Here is a 15,000-nt window from a genome sequence, read left to right as displayed (position 1 = left end):
CAGTGTTCTATATGTTGGATGCTTATGCTGCTTCAGCACTTCCAGCCAACAGTGGAGGAGGGGGGATGTTCCTTGGGGATGGAGGGGGGGGGGGTGCTGGGGGTGCCTGGTTGAGTGGGAGGGAGGGTGGGTGTGGGGGGTGGGTGTAGAGGGGGGGTTTACAGGCCCCAGCGGGTGGGGTCAGGGGTAATGTCACAACCACTGGCTCGTTAGTGGCTGTAACATTAAGGGAGACCACACCGATTTGTACATTTTAGCCAAAAGATCTTTTATTTACAAAGTGTATCAGTTATCAGTAATGTGAATTAACCAAAGAGTGTATCAGTAAATGAGTGTTGTCCAAAAGGGTGCAAGTGTGGTGCAAGTCCCGGCTGTCGTAGGCCGGACCATATGGTCGCCTCACGAATGTGCCTATTGGGATGAGAGAGAGAGAGAGAGACCATGCTGATGGGAGGCCTTTAATAGGCCGCCCAATCAGCAGCCCTCTGAGATGAACATCCTGTCCGGCCAGCTCCACCTGCAGGTCGGAGGACTTAAGTGCCCGCAAACACTAGCCGGCAGAGCCGGGCATGACATCCCCCCCCTTAAAAAACAGAGACCCGTGTTAACTGGGTCTCTGAAGCACCATAAAAAAAAATAGAAAACAAAACAAAATGCTACATTAGCCATAGTCTATTCCACTGGCGCACCTCCCCTCCACCCCAGACCAACAAAACCCAAACCCTCACCACCCTCCTTCCCCTCTGCTCTTCTCTGCACCCAGCAAATCCTGGTACCCGGACAGCAAACTTTAAGGGAAACAGAAAAAAAGAAAACAGAAAAAAAAGGTTAGGAGCGAGTGAAGGTCATTAGGCCCCCTGGTCCAGAGCCCGAGATAGCGCATCAGCCATTACATTTTCCACCCCACGGATATGGCGGATAAGCAAGTGGAAAGGCTGCAGAAACAGTGCCCAACGCAGCAGCCGCTGGTTGGTGGATCCTTTAAAGGACTGGAGAAATGTGAGGGGGTTGTGATCAGAGTAGACCACAATTGGATGGAGACCCCCTCCCACATAGACTTCAAAGTGTTGCAATGCCCAAATCAATGCTAATGCTTCCTTTTCAATCACCGAATAATTAAATTGGTATTTGTTGAATTTTTTTGAAAAATAGCAAACCGGTCTGGCTACTCCATCATCATCAGCCTGCAGGAGGACCGCACCTGCTCCCACCTGGCTTGCATCCACCTGCAGCTGGAAAGGCTGATCCAGTTTGGGTGCAGCCAGGACCGGAGCTGACGTTAACAAAAGCTTTGCATTCTGGAAAGCCTGCTGACACTCCTCCGACCAAATGAATTTGGCGCCACCCTTCAACAAATTGGTCAGAGGAGATACAACAGTCGAAAAATTGCAGCAGAAATTACGGTAGTACCCGATCATACCCAAAAAGCGCATTAGCTCTTTCTTCGTCGCCGGCGCAGGGAAATTATCAATAGCTGCCACCTTTGCGTTAACGGGCCGCACCATCCCCTGGCCGACTACTTTACCCAAATAGACGACTGTGGCACGCGCAAACTCGCATTTCGCTAAATTTACTGTGAGGTTTGCTGCCACCAACCTCTGGAAAAGCGCTCGAATGCGAGCCAGATGTTCGTCCCAACTGTCCGAATGACAAACGGCGTCGTCCAAATAAACCGCGCACCCCTGCAGCCCCCCAACGACCCTATTCATGAGCCGTTGGAAGGTTGCAGGAGCATTCCGCAAACCGAAGCTCATTCGAGTATACGAGTACAACCCGGAAGAGGTAATGAACGCAGATATCTCCTGCGCTCTCTGCGTCAAAGGCACTTGATAGTAACCTTTCAATAAATCAAATTTGCTGACGTAACGAGCACTCCCAACCTGATCCACACAGTCCTCGATACGTGGCAATGGAAAAGAATCTGGTCTTGTCACAGCATTTACTTTCCTATAATCCGTGCAGAATCTATAGGTGTTGTCTGACTTTTTAACCAGTAGACATGGCGATGCCCAACTGGAGTAAGATGGCTTGGCGAGACCATGATCAAGCAGATACTGTACACTGTCCTCCATACTCTTCTGCTTATCTGGAGCCACTCGATAAAATCTTTGTCGTATTGGGCGGGCACCCTGTGTGTCAATGTCATGTTCAATTAGTGTGGTACAGGTTGGAGTGTCGGAAAACAAAGGCAAAAACTCAAAAATCAAATCCGACAACTGTTTACGCTGCACCCCACTTAAATGACCCAGGAGACTATCTAGCTCCTTTAACTGCTGAGTATTATCCAAGCGCCCATGTAACACTGAATCGTCAGGTGCGCGCACTTCATCCCAAGCTGCCACCTCCGGCCAGTTGAGCGGTTCCCCAACCCCAACGGCTAGACCCACTGGACTCGCAGCAATCCCACCCGCCTTGTCGGAACCTGCAGAATGGTAAGGCTTGAGTAAATTCACATGACACAGTTGCTGTGACCGTTTACGATCAGGAGTTGACAGTAAATAATTGAGATCTGACACTTGACTCATAACAGTAAATGGACCAGAGTATTTTGCTGTAAATGGTGACCCCGGAATGGGCAGCAAAGCTAAAACTTGATCACCCGGATTGAAAACTCTGATCTTCGCTTTACGGTCATAACGCAGCTTCATTTTCACCTGAGCTTTAGTCAAATGCTCTGTTGCCTCTTTCCATGCAAGCAACAGCCTACGACGAAAACCATCTACATACTCAGTGAAACTGGCGGGAGTGTTCTGCAGATCCAGATTGGCATTTAAAACAGACAGTGAGGTCCGGACTTTGTGGCCAAAGACTAGGTCATTTGGACTAAAACCAGTGCTTTCTTGAACTACACCACGCGCAGACAACAAGAGCCATGGCAACGCCTCCTCCCAATCTCTCCGCATCTCCACACAGTAAGCGCGCAAGAGAGACTTCAATGTGGCATGCCAGCGCTCCAACGCCCCCTGACTCTGTGCGTGATAAGCGCTGCTCAAATTGTGCTTCACCTGCATCGACTTCAACGCTGCAGCAAATGTCCTGGAGGTAAAGTTAGAGCCTCTGTCGCTCTGAATTACCTTTGGAATGCCAAAGACAGAAATGAATTGAGACAAACACTTCAATATTGATCTTGTGGTAATTGTTCTCAGGGCATACGCTGCTGGGTAACGAGTGGCCTGGCACATAATGGTAAAGAGGTACACACAACCAGATTTCGAAGGGGGTAGTGGACCTACACAATCAATAATGAGATGCTCAAATGGTGTGCCAACAGACGGAATAGGTTGAAGTGGTGCAGGTTTAATGGGAGTACTCTGTTTCGCAACCTGGCAAACATGACATGCTTTGACAAATCTAGATACATGGCGTTTCATCCGTGGCCAGTAAAAATGTTCCAAAAGACGTCGGTACGTTTTCTTAACTCCAAAATGCCCAGATTCTGCTCCATGGGCTGTTCTCAAAATCAAATCACGGTATTTGTCAGGTACCATCACTTGAATCACCTGACCTGCCACTTCAGGATCAACACCTGGCAACCACGTATGCAGCAAAACGCCATTTTGAATGAAGTACCCCATCGTTGGATCTGTAGAAGCTAAAGCAAAATATTTCTCAAAGCTCTGATCATTCTTTTGTGCCTCAATTAAATCTTGACATGACAGAGGTTCAGGCAGCTCAGGAACAAAAATAGGTACAGACTTGGATACATCCGACGATTGCGCCTGCGCACGAGACATGGCCCTAGTCACAGCGCAAGCAGTAAACACTTCTGGGAATTCTTGACAACACGCGTCTGGCTCCTCTACAGATAGCGGTACAGGTGTAACAACTGGAGGTGGAGAAACTAAACACCCACCCAAATTGTTCCCCAGAATTACATGGATATCCTGCATAGGCAGAGACGGTCTCACAGCAATAGTCACCTCCCCATTCACAAATCCTGAACACAAGTGAATTTTGTGCAACGGTACAGAAAATGACTGCATGCCTATTCCTCTAATCAAAACACACTTCCCAGTGTCAGATGCTGTGGAAAATGGCAAAACTGCTCCAGAAATGAAACTCTCAGATGCCCCAGTGTCTCTTAAGATTTTAACTGGAACTTTTTGTGTCTCTCCAACCAATGACACCCAACCATCACTAATGAATGGAGCGAAATCAGACGCAGCTGACTCTACTGATTTCGTCTGCTCGTCTGACACAGATGCACCGTCTTCAATCACTTGCTCACCATGAACTTCCAAACGAGGCAACGGGGTTAGATCAGAGACACCAAAATCAACTGGATGCACAACAGAAACACACCCAGCAGCCTTGGCATTAGATTTACGGCCTTTCAACAGCGGGCAGTCCTTTTTCCAATGTCCCTCCTGCAAACAGTAATGACATTTATCCGTCGGACTTGGGCGAGATTTGCTACTTCCATTGTCAAATTTAGGAACATTACTGGAATTGCCATAATTGGTACGATTTGAACTACGACCATAACGAGGAGGAGAACGCTGTGGAGGAGAACGAGCAGGATCATAACGTTGGTGGCTATTAGGCCTATACCGTGGAGGACTGCTGTAAGGCATACGTTTATGCGTTAACACAAAAGTATCAGCAAGCGAGGCCGCTTCCTCCACTGACTTTGCCTTTTGCTCATTAATGTAGGTAGCAATTCGATCTGGTACAATGTTCTTAAACTGCTCCAAAATCAACAAATCACGCAAGTCTTCGTAAGTTGAGACAGACTCAGAAGTAAGCCACCGGTTAAAATAAGTACTCAATTCTCTTGCCACTTCAGCATGAGTCTGATTATCACGTTTACGCCAATTTCTGAAACGTTGTCTGTAAGCTTCTGGATTCAGTTCATAACATTTCAAGACCGCTTTTTTCACCTCAGCATACTTGTGCCTATCAACAGGTGTCAATGCCAAATATGCCTCCCGTGCGCGTCCTACTAGTACAGTTTGCAAAAGCACCGTTCTATCCTCTTCACTCCACTTTTTATCAGAGGCCATTTGTTCAAACAGTGAGAAAAACACGTCTGGGTCACGTTCGTCAAACTTTGGCACATACTTAACCATGCTATCCATACTTGACCCGGACAGATTTCCACTAATCTTACCTTCTGACATTAGTTTCAAACGATCCTGTTCAATTTTAATTTTCTCAAGCTGTACTGTAAGGTCCATTTCACCTTTTTTCAAATCCATTTCTTTTTCAAATTTAAGTTTCTCCATATCTGCTTGCTGTTGCAACTCCCGTTCCAATTTGATTTTTTCCACATCTGCTCGCTGTTGCAATTCTCGTTCCAATTTAATTTTATCCAAATCTGCTTGCTGTTGCAATTTACGCTTTTCCAGTTCAAACAGACGTTCTTTCTCCTTAGCCTGTTGCGCCCACTCAAATTCAAGTGCCTTCATCTCTCTCTGTTGCTCAAAAGTCAGTATGCCTACCCTCTCTGACTGCATAGGCTCTGACATACCTTTCACATGAGCGTCACCACCTTTTCCTGAATGCAAAATGCCCTGCTGACACAAAAACTCCTGAATGGAGTCACGCAAGGCCCCCTTCTTACCAGTTTTAATGGCTGACGACAATTCCATGCCATACTTTTCTGCCAATTGCAACAATTGTTCCTTGTTAAGGGCATACAACAATTTATCAGATGGTGCTTCCACAAAAGCCTCCATCCTGCTCAACCCAGGCCGTCAGTACCAATCTGGCTACTGTACCAAACCAAAAATGAACTACTGAAAAAACAAACCAACCAAAAACTAGCTCTAATTACGCTAGGCTCTCTCTCTCCCCAACCAATCCAACCAGGTCTCTAAAACATTACAGTTATGTTAACACAGCAAACTAACCTCGGAGCATCCCCCTAAACATTTCCCCCCACTAGACTAATCTATTTTCACACAGAGCCCGAGGACGAGGATCATTTACTCACCAATACCTGTGGAGACGTACCATCCCGACAAAGCCGATTCAGCCGTTTCTCCAAGGCGGTGCCCTCGCCCAGGCTCTGTGACAGCAGGAACCTAGAACCCGTACTAGATGGGGATACAGGCAGCAGCTCCTCAGAGGTTGAATGCAATGCTACAAACTGCAATGAAACTAAACCAAAATGGCTGGAACAAACAATTCAGTGTCTACCTACACTTGCACGGTCAAACAAAGCCTCAAAAGCACAAATCAGTAGATCTCCCAATTAACTAACTGATAACAGGCCCCAACTGACTATCAGCAGTCCACAATTAGTAACTCAGCTCTACTCACCTTCCTACGCTCCAAAAGCCAGTAGAAGGAATACTTGTAGCCAAATACTCAATACAATTAGCTCTACGCACCTTCCTACGCTGCCATAGCCAGTAGAAGGAATTACCATAGCCTAAAGTTACTACCAAAGATCGGATGAGCCCCCATATGTCACAACCACTGGCTCGTTAGTGGCTGTAACATTAAGGGAGACCACACCGATTTGTACATTTTAACCAAAAGTTCTTTATTTACAAAGTGTATCAGTCATCAGTAATGTGAATTAACCAAAGAGTGTATCAGTAAATGAGTGTTGTCCAAAAGGGTGCAAGTGTGGTGCAAGTCCCGGCTGTCGTAGGCCTGACCATACGGTCGCCTCACGAATGTGCCTGTGGGGATGAGAGAGAGAGAGAGAATGCTGATGGGAGGCCTTTTATAGGCCGCCCAATCAGCAGCCCTCTGAGATGAACATCCTGTCAGGCCAGCTCCACCTGCAGGTCGGAGGACTAAAGTGCCCCAAACACTAACCGGCAGAGCCGGGCATGACAGGTAACATTACACATCTTGAGATGGAGCCTGGCTTGGTGCGGTGTGGTGTGGTGTGGGGTGGGGGGGGGGGGGGGTGTTTATGGATGCAGGGAGAGAGTCAAGTGTCATCATCCTGTCTGGGAGGGAGAGGAGGAAAACAAAAGAAAGTCAAGGTTAGCCTACAGGAGCAGAGACGAGAAGATGGTACACGTGGTGCGAGAGAGGAGACAGCGTGACGTGTGTGTCGCCGCCGCATGAGCATGGAGACTGGTGTGACAGTGAGAAGGAAAAAAAACAGTAAAAGAGAAAAAAACACAAGAAAAAAATAGAAGAAAGAAAGGGACAGAGAGAGAGAGATGGAGGCAGGGAGGGAAGATCAGAAAGTGTGTGCTACAGAGATGCTACTGACAGCAGGAGAGGAGTAAAAAAAGGGAAGGAGCAGGCAGAGAGGCAAGATGAGCCTGGAGGGAGAGGATGCTTACTTCAGAGATTGAGGGAGATGTCGATGGGTTGTTTTTTTTCTTAAAAACATGAGATAGGCCTACTTCTGCATCTCGGAAGACCACCTTTGGGAAAAGAGACTGAAGCCTCCTTGACTACTACTAGAAAGAACTAGAAAGAATGATGGAGAGAGAGGGGAATTCACCAGAGTAAAAAATGAGTGGGAGTAAGAAAGAGTAGGAACACCAGCCAGGCAACACACAGAGAGAAAAGAAAAGGAAAACTTCAGAATAATATAATCAGAAGGGAGAAAGATAAAGGAAGAGAAATGCGTATAGAGGATAATAAATGGAACGATACAATGAGACAGAATAATAAAATAAAAATAAAAATAAAATGAATAATAAAAGACGTTTTCTGAGTGAGACAGACAAGGGAGTGCGAAAGACCTGCAAGTGAACCCATTGACAAAACAAACATGTACAGTAATAGGCGAGGAGGCTAGTGAGGGATGTGTAATGGGCGAGGAAGGAGGCTAGTGAGTGAGGGATGTGAATGCCTAGCCATGTGGACACAGAGGCACTAATCCATATCTGCATCTGGAGCAGCAGGGGCTATTAGCTCTGCAGGATGTGAGTCATCAAGATGTGATTAAATTAAAAGCCAGCCCCATCACCGCCACTGACCTTTCCTCCACAAATACAGAGCACCCGTGCTGCCCTGCTCTCATCTTCACTGGTTCTCTCCGCAACCCTGTAACCCTGTTTCAGTACTGTTTGCCTACTGGTCTCTCTCTCTCTCTCTCTCTCTCTCTCTCTCTCTCTCTCTCTCTCTCTCTCTCTCTCTCTCTCTCTCTCTCGCTCTCTCTCTCTCTCGCTCTCTCCCTCTGCCCTCCATGTTCCCCTGCCTTTCTCTCTCTCTCTCTCGCCTGTTCTCTAGCCCCCTCTCCCTCTTTGTTTGTGTGCGTGTGCGTATGGGTGTACAAATGTCTTAGTTCTTTGTGCCCTAATAACAGCCAATAATAATAACTGCATCTTATGCAGAGCTACGAGCTAGGAGTGTAATTTGTGTCGTTACCGTGTCGGCCATGCAGTCCTCTCATCAGTGTAATTGTGCATTGATTAATCAGGGACAGGCAGGAACTGTTCAAGTAGGGTGTCTAAGGATTTGCCGGTAGGACTAATTGACGGAGCGCATTTAGGCTCCATCTGCTTGCCTCATTACTTTGGGAAATATGGTCAATAACGCCACCAAAACACCAGTAAACAACAACTTCAACATAGCAAAAATCAAACTGCCGGTTCCTGGAATGGCAGCAATTTTACTGGCAATCACTTCTAGATATGTGTGAGAGGAATAGAGAGGTGTCCTAGAAAGAAGAAGTCGAAAAAAAGGTTTTGTTCAGAAATGAATCAGAGGAACCTATTTGGCCATGTAGTCTGGAGTGTGGTGCATTTTCATTCCATCAGTTTGCGTCATTACTCTAGAAATGTGGTCAATGATTCCAACAAAACACAAGTAAATAGCTTCAATACAGCAAAAATCAAACCGCTGTTTCCTGGAATGGGAGCAATTTTACTGGCAATCACTTAGAGCTGTGAGATGAATAGAAAGGTGTCCTAGAAAGAAGAAGTCGAAGAAAAGGTTTGTTTAGAGATGAATCAGAGGACCAGATTTGTCCCTGTAGTCTGCAGTGTGGTGTCTGGTATCGGTGTGTCATTTCCAGTATCCTTGTTTGGTTCTGACTCAGAAGCGGCAGGCTGTGCAGCAGCAGGGGGTCAAGGTGGTTGACAGTAAACAGGCTCGGCTCCTCTGGGATGCTGAGCTCCGCTCGCACACTGAGCCAGCGGTTCACCTGAACCCACAGGCGTTTGCTTTGTCGAAAGCCAACAAACACAGGAAAGCCATGGGTTCCCCCCAGGACATTACAAGTGGTCCCCGTGGTCTGACAACCCTTGAGCTTCAGTAGTGACAGTACCGTATCTAATAGTTGTGTATTTTTTATGTTGTGTTGTTCTCAAGGCCCTAACAGACTATAACATCTCTACTGCCTGAGCCTATCATGTTGCAGACACCCTCAGCCGCATCCGGTCCAAATCAATAGTAACCGATAGCAACAGAATCCCGCCATGAGTGAGTACACAGCTCTCGTTTGGCACCGACTCAAGCAGATCTGTTCCACGATGTCTGTGATTCGACCACAAGGAGAGCTAATGCAGTTCGCCTTCTAGGTCCTGAACGTGGTTGTAAAGCAGATTTATCTATCCTTCTTACACATATGACCAAAGATGCTTCTGCATTTCAACATTAGGGTCTGGATTTTTTCATCAATAAAGCATTTGCTTTTATTATTTATTTGCTGACCTCTGATACTGCCCAGATTAAATTTTATTTTTAGTCTCATTTCAAAACATATAGAGTACTGTCTCTGTTTATTCTGTACAAATGGAACTTGTACTGCCGTCGTGTAGATGTATGAATACATGTAAGGATGTATTATGTAAAAGTCACTTTTTTTTAAACTTCGCACTACTTGTATGTATGATGTATTGCAAGGCACTTGTCTATTCCTACTGTTTTGATGAATGATAGATGCTCATTTATTCATTAACAAATTTTATCTTGTAGCCTAATGGGCAGGTAATGGGAAGCATGAACGCCAGACATGACATGTTATCTGCAAAATAAATTGATCTTCATGTGTGGGGAAGTCGGCCTGGCTATATTGCATGTCTGTGACACCGCAGACAATTTTTTTAGTCAGTCTGGCCTGTTTCCTGCTGTTTCTTTGCCACAACCAGGGAGCCAATGAAGACCAGGCTTATGCATAAAACATCAGAGTCAGTGGTCTGAATGGTTGTAGGCTAGCCCAGTCCAGTATTATATTGAGGCATTTGAGAGATGCTGGGAAATTGAGAACTTCCTGTTTGAGAATCTTTGCTCTACTACGCCCTGTCTGTCTTGGAAGGAGGGCTAAGGACACGTGTGTGTGTGTGTGTGTGTGTGTGTGTGTGTGTGTGTGTGTGTGTGTGTGTGTGTGTGTGTGTGTGTGTGTGTGTGTGTGTGTGTGTGTGTGTGTGTGTGTGTGTGTGTGTGTGTGTGTGTGTGTGTGTGTTCACACATGACTTGGTGGGTGGGTAGATGATGTTTGCACTTGTTTTCTCTCAATGCAAGGCGTGTCCGGGAGTGCTGTTCTCACGTATGTATTTTTGGCCTTGTGTGTTTGTACGTGCATTAGAGTGGGGATGCCGAGGGAGATCCTGTTGTCATAGAAACAGGAGGAGAGGTACCAGGCAGGCAGAGAGGCAGGCAGGCAGACAGTGCAAGTAGAGCAGGCAGGCAGGCAGGCAGGCAGGCAGAGCAGGCAGGCAGGCAGGCAGAGCAGGGAGAACAGGCAGACAGACAGGCAGCGCAGGGAGGCAGACAGAGCAGGGAGGCAGAGCAGGCTGGGAGAGCAGGCAGGCAGGCAGACAGACAGAGCAGGCAGGCAGGCAGACAGGCAGGCAGGCAGACAGACAGACAGAGCAGGGAGAACAGGCAGGCAGGCAGAGCAGGCAGGGAGCCAGGCAGACAGGCAGACAGGCAGACAGAGCCACGCAGGCAGACAGAACAGACAGAACAGACAGAGCAGGCAGGCAGAGCAGGCAGGCAGACAGGCAGGCAGGCAGGTATGCAGACAGGCAGAGCAGGCAGGCAGAGCCACGCAGGCAGGCAGACAGACAGGCAGGCAGGCAGAGCAAGCAGACAGAGCAGGCAGGCAGTGTGAAGAAAAAGGAGTCACACACAGGAGCTTTTAATACAGTGAAACTGTATTAAAAGATGAAAATAAAGAGAAGCCAAAACAAAAAATGGGATGCAAACGTTTCGGGTCTAGCCCATCATCAGTGTTCCCAAAATCGCATAAAAGCAGAGCAGGCAGGCAGGCAGGGAGGTAGAGCAGGCAGCAGGCTGGCAGGCAGGCAGGCAGACAGACAGGCAGGCAGGCAGGCAGGCAGAGCAGGCAGGCAGAGCAGGCAGACAGGCAGGCAGACCAGGCAGGCAGGCAGGCAGGCACGCAGGCAGAGCAGGCAGACAGGCAGGTGGAGCACGCAGGCAGGCAGACAGGGCAGACAGGCAGAGCAGGCAGGCAGGCAGGGAGGTAGAGCAGACAGAGCATGCACGCAGGCAGGCAGGGAGGTAGAGCAGACAGAGCATGCACGCAGGCAGGCAGGGCAGCCGTTCCACCAGCTGACGTCCCTCCTCACGGCACAGCGGCTGCTTCCTGCCAGTGTGGGATTAACCCTTTAGAGGACACGCTCCACTCAGCAAGCCTCACTGCCTCTACTCGTTTAATGGAAGGGTTGGGGTTGGGGTTGGGGCTCGGGGTTGGGGGGGCTCATTCTGTTCATGTGTGTTGTGCGGCTGTGTACTTGTGTGTGTGTGTGTGTGTGCGTGTGTGTGTGTGTGTGTGTGTGTGTGTGTGTGTGTGTGTGTGTGTGTGTGTGTGTGTGTGTGTGTGTGTGTGTGTGTGTGTGTGTGTGTGTGTGTGTGTGTGCGTGCCTGTGTGTGGGCCTGTGTGTTTTTCATCTTGGGAAGGGTGGTGGCCTCTGTAGATTGTCATTGTCCTGTATTTTATTGCATATCAAACATCCGTTGTTACTCTCTTGTTAATGTTAATAAGAACCTTTTTTCTCAAGATTGGTAGCAAGGGGCAAGCAGCCTAAAGGCAGAAAGGTAATTTTACATGTACACAGTAGCGTTGTGTATGCCTGTTTGTGGAATGTAAATATTCTTATATAGGCCTACAGTAGCTGTGTCAATGTGTGTATAGGTGTAACCATTGTGCGTGCGTGCGTGCGTGCGTGTGTGTGTGTGTGTGTGTGTGTGTGTGTGTGTGTGTGTGTGTGTGTGTGTGTGTGTGTGTGTGTGTGTGTGTGCATGACCGTGACTATAGGGGTGTGTGTGCGTGTGCGTGTGCGTGTGCGTGCGAGTACGTGTGCGTGTGCGTGCGAGTGCGTGTGCGTGCGTGTGCGCGTGTGCGTACGCGTGCGTGCGTGCGTGTGTGTGTGTGTGTGTGTGTGTGTGTGTGTGTGTGTGTGTGTGTGTGTGTGTGTGTGTGTGTGTGTGTGTGTGTGTGTGTGTGTGTGTGTGTGTGTAAATGGATTAAGCTCTCTCCTGTCACTCCAGTTTGTGGACGCTCCACTGAAGGCCCCTAATGGGTGCAGATGGGAAACTGCTGGTGCTCCTTCTCAGCACACACACACACACACACACACACACACACACACACACACACACACACACACACACACACACACACACACACACACACACACACACACACACACACACACACACACACACACACACACACCAGGTGTCATAACCGTCTACTGTAACTCCAACAGCCAGAGACATTTACACCGGGTCATATCATCACCTTCACCTACTGTCTACTGCCATAATCCTGCTGACACAATGAGGACATGCACATCTAGTGACAGACCAGAAGAGCCGTATGAAACATTATACTGTGTGTCACCATATTACTGAATATAGAATGCAGGCCTCAACATAAAAGGGTTGGGCATTGATTCCTCTTTGTGACTTCATGTCTTCTACACAGTCAAACAAAAATGATTGACAAGAGAAATGACTGGATATCTGGCCTCTTTTAAACGTTTTATCTTTCATCTAGTATTAAACCTCCTTACTCTCTGAGAGCTGATAAAAATGGAAACTGGTCAGTCTACATAGATGACATTCTTATTAATATCCAATGCAATCTTTGTAATTCATACGGAAGACAAGAACATGGGAGGAAAAATTACTGCTGCCCAAACCATATTCAGCTTTAGATAAATGACAGTGATTAATTCTATTCTTGTAATTTCTGGGCAAGCAATCTAATTGCATGTGCATAAGTGAGATACGAATTACATCACACAGACACCTACCGTGTAATAGAAAAACTTCTCCATGCACGCTACGCACAGAAGATTGCTATCTCTGTACTGCAATCTAAAGGAATAATCATGGTTATTCATATGCGCTATCGGCCCTAAAGAGTTGCAAACATAAAGATAAGTGGCAGGATGCTTTCATGCATAACAAGCAGAAAAGGCGCCAAATGACATGGTGTAGTAGTTCGATGCATGCCTGATACCAGCAAGGAGGGCACCCATCTGTGGTCGCCCCTGGCTTTCTCTATCCCACTTCCTCTGTCTTTCTCTCTCTCTGTCTCTCTGTCTCTCTGTCTCTCTGTCTCTCTGTCTCTGTCTCTCTCTCTCTCTCTCTCTCTCTGTATTTCCGTCTCTCCGTCTCTCTCTCTGTCTCTCTCTCTGTCGCTCCGTCTCTCTCTCTCTCTCTCTCTCTCTCTCTCTCTCTCTCTCTCTCTCTCTCTCTCTCTCTCTCTCTCTCTCTCTCTCTCTCTCTCTCTCTCTCCCTCTCCTCCACTTCCTTTCCCGTTAATCTTTCGCTCATCACTCATGTTGCACAGTTGTTGGTTAAGTGCGGTGCCTGCTGACACTGTAATAATGTTAGCTCAACACTATGGCACTACGTCTCTCGCAGCCTAGTCTTTAGTCTCAGTCTTTATTCACATTTTGACATGCAGTAAATGAACACCGGGCTTCTTCTGATTCCTCTCTTTATCTCACCGTGTGTGGGGAAATTTATGTTTTTTAAAGCCATCAGATTATTTCACACAGCTGTTGGTTAAATGCCACACCTGCTGACAGAAGGGTGATGGTGGTAGCTCAATTCTATTGCATAGTCTTCAGTCAATAATGCTTCATTCAGTCATAAAATTAGCTTTATTAACATTGACACTGACTTTTGAGTGATTCCTCTCTTGATCTGGCTGTAGGAATCATCTTCCCATAAATGTATTGTGTCTGCGTTCACAAGGATGTTAACGTCTCATCCTGTGTCTTTATCTTAAAGGTGGACTTAGCAGTGCTTGTCATGTAATGAAAGCTTCCTTGTTTTATTGTAAACTAGACTTCATGAAGTATGACAGAATTCTCTGATTTGCTGCTTGAAGATGATTTACGGTGCTACCATAAATTAGCCTTTACCCACCTCCTGTTTGACATGCTTAATTTCCCTTGGGATTAATAAATGATACTCTACTCTACTCTACTCTACTCTGCTCCGCTCCGCTCCGCTCCGCTCCGCTCTGCTCTGCTCTACTCTTCTCTTCTCTTCTCTTCTCTTCTCTTCTCTTCTCTACTCTACTCTACTCTACTCTACTCTATTCTGCTCTGCTCTGCTCTACTCTACTCTACTCTACTCTACTCTACTCTACTCTACTCTACTCTTCTCTTCTCTTCTCTTCTCTATTCTACTCTACTCTACTCTACTCTACTCTACTCTACTCTATTCTACTCTACTCTACTCTATTCTACTCTACTCTACTCTACTCTACTCTACTCTACTCTACGCTGTATGGAGTGCAGCTGAGGACAGTGCTGCATGGCTTTCTCTTACATAATAGACTGGATATAACTCATGATGTCAGTAGTTTCAGGTACTGCCAGCAGTCTGATATACTAGTGCGAATACAAGGGGAATAATATGAGCATATGCCGCACTAGCTAAAATAGCTGAATTGTATTCAAACAATTCAAACACATACGCCCACGCAAACATATGTGTCCATCCACACACCCACACACAGACACATTTAAATGTATAACACACTCACGCACGCACGCACGCACGCACGCACGCACGCACACACACACACACACAGGCAGGCAGGTCAGCACGAACAGATGTGAGTGGGATGGCAAGGCAAGGTAGGAG

The 15,000-nt window shown here is 47.1% G+C and overlaps 1 protein-coding gene across 1 annotated transcript in view; it reads left to right on the top strand.

The window, feature by feature from the left end:
• The window catches only part of LOC134457585 (neural cell adhesion molecule L1.1-like), a 78,834-nt gene that overhangs the window by 21,107 nt on the left and 42,727 nt on the right, over window positions 1-15,000 (top strand). The window lies entirely within an intron of this gene.

This window comes from Engraulis encrasicolus, chromosome 10, assembly GCF_034702125.1.
Source record: "Engraulis encrasicolus isolate BLACKSEA-1 chromosome 10, IST_EnEncr_1.0, whole genome shotgun sequence".
Lineage (NCBI taxonomy): Eukaryota > Metazoa > Chordata > Actinopteri > Clupeiformes > Engraulidae > Engraulis > Engraulis encrasicolus.
Note: the sequence above shows the minus strand (reverse complement) of the source record. Positions and strands in the feature narration are given on the sequence as shown.